At 36.4% G+C, this 5,108-nt stretch overlaps 1 pseudogene across 1 annotated transcript; it reads right to left on the reverse strand.

Annotated features, from left to right (window-relative positions):
- Window positions 1-363: 363 nt before the first annotated feature.
- Window positions 364-1,530, reverse strand: LOC149530685 (auxin-responsive protein SAUR32 pseudogene; annotated as a pseudogene). The gene has a single exon (XR_016358886.1). The product of XR_016358886.1 is annotated as an auxin-responsive protein SAUR32 pseudogene (transcript).
- Between the last annotated feature and the right edge of the window lie 3,578 nt (window positions 1,531-5,108).

The following is a 5,108-nucleotide window of genomic DNA, read 5'->3' on the forward strand; positions in this document are numbered from 1 at the left end:
AGAGGTCCCCTAAAAAATTAGACTAATATTTATGCATTAATTCATGTTTTATTATCATTGATATGCTGATATAACATTCCATGAATTGATACTTTGTAGAACTCAATAATTCTTAAGAATATTAAACATTAAGTCAACATATATATAACAACTATTAAAACTAAAAATGAAAATAATTGACATTATTGTCTTCATTTATATCTATCACACTACCACTGATTAAATTAGATGAATTATTGTGCAGGTCAAAAATATGTTCCAATCACTACTCACGATCTATGAGTCAATGAGCTTAACTCAAAGACTACACAGTAAAATCCTGATAGCAATATTACAATTTGACTCAAAAGCTACACAGTTAAATCCTGATAATAATATCACAATTTAATTTACTATACCCATTCATATTTTTTCCTTTGACTTTTTAAACTAGACAGGGGTCATGATTACAAAGAATAATTCAGTAAACATGTTTTATATGAAGTTTATACACATGTACACGCTTTTCTCTATGCCGTCGACTGGATTAACAAACACTCGTACCCTCTGCAATAAAAAATGATTTAGAGGGAAAACCTGCGATCCAGGGTTTCTGATCTCTACTGACTGACAATTTGCATTTTTATCAACCAAAGCAGCTCACGTGAGCGTGGCGGTGAGATTCATGACTTTCTCTGTGTATAACCTCCTGCACGTGCTCAAAGTCAGATATATGGCATGGAATGGTGATCCTGCCTTTCTGTTCAAACCCGTATTCTTCCTCGGCCTCCTTGAGAAACTTGTCGAACAGAGGATGATTTATGTATTCCACAGGAATCACACAACGCTTCTGTTGTCCCCCCTGTCCAACGTAAAGGGCGACGCAGCCCTTGGGCACATCCTTGTGAAAATCATCTCCCTTCTTCCAACTCAACTGCAAAGATAAATGAGGGAGATGCATCCTACCCCGATGAGGCATTGTGGCACGGCAACAATCAGATTTCAGACAACCAAATAACAGTGAAAAAAACCTTCAATTTCCTCACAGACAAACCCTGACACCGTAAAGATCTCCAATTTCTTCAGAAACAAACCCTAGCACCGTAAAGATATGCAATTTCTTAAGAGACAAACCCTAACACCAGCACTGTAAAGGTCTGCAGTTTCTTAAGAGACAAAACCTAACACTGTAAAGACCTTCAATTTCTTCAAATACAAACACTGACAATGTAAAAACCTCCAATTTCTGCAGAGACAAGCCCTCAACACTGTAAAGACCTTCAATTTCTTCAGGTACAAACCCTAACCCTAGAGATCTTCAATTTCTTCAACCCTAACGCTGCGCTCCAGAACTCCAGCAGGCTGCTCGTTTGATGACGAGAAAACCCTGCGAAGCGATGAGGGAAATGACCAGACGAAGAGCGTGCAATTTATAGGGCAAGAACAGGGAAATCCCTCCCCGTTTCCGATTTACGCGTGGCTTATTGCGCCGCGGATGATTCCTCCCTGAGGCGAACGGGCCCTTGATTTGTCGAATGAAGGCTTTTGCGTTATCTCCAACAAAGATGTCTGTTGACTTTAGGGAGGTCTATTTTAGCGGCCGGTCATATGCGGGCAGTTGAGAGCATACGACTTTGTCTCACCGCGCAAAGAGGGAGGGGTTTCCTGGCAAATCCAAATTAACTGATTCGAATTCCACTTTGTTGTAAGACGGCGAAAAACATCAGTTTCGTGTTCCGGGTTACCTACGCGACTTTTTCTTTTCTTATTTTATAAGTTTAGTTTCAACGAACGGGGGTAGGTGTCACTTCATCCACCGTTTTAAACCATTTTTCCTTTCTTCTTAATTAAACAAATTTATAACAATTTGAGGAAGGTCTTAGTAGTTGTGATTGTTGATTTTACTTTTCTTCAAGTTTTTTAAATTTGATAACATTTTATTTATCATTATATACAACTAGTACTTATAATTATTGGTTTGACTTTTAAGTAGTCACCATAAACTTTATAGATTCATTATGCACACAAACATTTGTTTAATTAAAAAATTATGTTTTTGAATTAAAAAGTAGTCAAAACTAAGGGGCTGGCCCATTAAATAGTCAAACTGGTGAACCACTAATAGATTACCACCAACCAAAATTACCCCCTACCTCTTTTAACACAAAAACATTGTTAAGAATCATAGCTAAAACAGTATCAACAGGCATAAGACAACTACTACTTGTACTAGAACTTATAAAACTAAGAAAGCAAAAAAACAAAGGCACTACTGCCTTAAACCCAACAAAGTTCAACAACCAGTAGAAAAATAACATAAATAACCAGGAGGAAAGAGCCCTAAGGCTTCTTGGCATCCTTCCTCCCCAGGAGGATTTTAGCCCAATCTTATGCAAGGAAGTCAAACAACATCTTGGAGTCCTTGTTAGTCAAATCACCCTCCTGGTCCTTTAGTAGATGTAACATGGTAGTAGCAACATGCATCACCTTGACAGTAAATTTAGTCAAGAGATGCACTCTTTCCTCTCGGGCATGGATTCTTTCCCACAGTTCATTGCCAACCATCTTCCAAACCTCCTCAGTGACCTCCTGCTTGTCATAATGGTAGCCATCCACCTGCACCTTAGTGACATCCTGCACAATTAAGGGGTTAGGTATAACATTATCCTTGGAAGAAACCCTAACAGGAGAGGATATCGTAATAGGGGAGGGCACTCTATCCACAGTTTTAGGGAACTGGTCTCGAGTTAAGTCCACACATTCCAACCTAATGGTGGCCAAAAAAAATGTGATCTTCTCTTTCCTCCCTTAATCTCACCTCCTAAGCCAAACCTTGAGGAATCGAAAACCTCCACTTCCTCCTCCTCCATGTTCCCCTCACTAAAATTTGAAGCCTTCTCTTTAATCTTTTGTTTAGGATGACCCATCTCCTCCAAACTTGACTCCTCCTCCTACGATGCTCTAGATCTTAACTTCCTTTTAGCATTGGATTTTGCAATCCTCCCTGACCTCCTCCTACCACCTCTTCTCTCATCCTTTGATTCCTTTAGTACCTTCTCTTTCCCTTTGTCCAACTTCCCTTTTTTACCCGAGGGGGTGGGCTTCGACTCAACAAGGGACCCCCTAGGCGAGGGTTCTGGGGTAGAGGCTCTGGGGCCTGTGATCCTAAGGGGGACCTGTTGGGGACAGAGATTGGGGTGAGCAAGAATATCAATCTCAATAATCCCAAGGGGGACCAAAGTAAGGTGAAATTGATAAAGTTGGAATATTAACCCTTAATGCAGAATGGTATAATTAACTCCTTTCCTCATTTTTTCTTTAACATCAGTAGCCGTATCCACTAAATCATGTAACAAAAAGAACGGAATGGAAATAAAGTTACAGTGTTAGGAGAGGGAAATGATAGTAATAATAGACACCATACCTCCCTTCCAGAGTTAGGTACTTCATCAACATTAGACAAACTTCATTCCATGGTTCAGGGAGCTTCTCCCACATAAACCCTCCTCTGGGTTGAATAGGTTCATCCCCTGCCAAGAAGAAGCGATGCAGACTCGCTTCATCAGCCACCTGTGTCACTTTTTTCCATTTCCTTCCCCTCATAGCAAGTCCCATTGCTAGAGAAGTGACTTCTTCCAAGATATGAAATGAGATGCCATTAATCGTGACTCTTTGATCCTCCCAAAAATTGACAAATTGCAAGGAACAATTCTCATCGTACCCATTCAACACCTCCATAAACAAGATGAATCCTCCCTCCTTAAGCATGTACCACACTAGTGACTTCCTAGCACTCTCCTCTATCATGGATGGCTCAATTTGCAAAAGATCTCCCCCCATCTCTGCAATTTTCCCTAAAACTCTCTCCTTCTTCCAAACCCAAAGGCAATTACTAAGAATGCAGTCACACTTAGGTGCAAAAATAATGGCCTTAAGCAAACATAAAGGCCTTTATTGTTAATAATAGTTGTGTCACATCTAGACATAAATGTCACGTGTTGAACCCCTCTATATCTTCTCCAATCTTTTCCATCATTCCCAATACTCCCAAACCATTTAAAATTTGAACTTTTCCTCATCACAACATACGAGGACACGCACAAAAAAATCATTAAAAATTTGTTCACCTCAAACTTCAAAATTCTATCTTTTTTAGGCCGTGCAATTTTATTATCACAAGTATCTTTTCTGCCACTCCTTCTCGTCTGTTCATAATGACTCTGTACCATCCGCCTACTTAGCAACAAGTCACTACAATTTAAAGGAATCCTCTAGCTAGATTTATGTTGTTAAAATTTAGACAATCCTATGTACAAATCTTCTACAAAGTGGTCCATTTTATTTTGAGGTCTCATACATATTCTCTACTACCTTTATTAATCCTTTGTTTTGACTACTATAAATTTTTCCAACTATAAATGATTTCTAAGTTGTATTTTAATAAAAAAAAATCCAATCAATGTAATTGGAACATGGAAAGTAGTTAGGGTTTTAATTATCAATAGAAGTTAAAAGAGATGATAAGTATATACATAAGATTTTTGGGTGTTCATCCTTATCTATAAGACATTGGAACTTGATTATTTTGAATGAATAAACTATTTATATAAACAAGTGACACATAATGGCATGTACTTGCCTTTGAAGTAATAAAAATACTATGTATAAGATCAATAAATTGTTGAAATACATAATTTTCCATGATCTAAAGATAATTTTCTAAAATAATTATGAAAAATTGAATATTATAATAGCTAATTTCAATATAGTAAATTTAAAGGTGACAAATATAGAGTATAATAAAATATTATATTAACTATATGTATGAGAGATATTTATTTTGTAAAAATTATTAAAAAATTAAATATATGTACGTCAATTATTACTTTTAATAAAATTAAAAGATTTGCTAAGATGAAAGAAAAAATAATGTTTAAATCATAATGTATTATATGGTTTTGAAGAAAATAGTGGATAGTAAGTATTTAAATTGAGCTAATCTATTTAAACATAAAAAAAATTATAAAATATTAATAATTATCTATTTTGACATAAAAGGTAATACATTATATAGAAAAACATTAATATTAATAAAATCATAATACTAATTTAATGATGAGTTGTACAAC

This window comes from Cupressus sempervirens, chromosome 11 (genome assembly GCF_028749045.1).
Source record: "Cupressus sempervirens isolate cs-2001-9-10 chromosome 11, ASM2874904v1, whole genome shotgun sequence".
Lineage (NCBI taxonomy): Eukaryota > Viridiplantae > Streptophyta > Pinopsida > Cupressales > Cupressaceae > Cupressus > Cupressus sempervirens.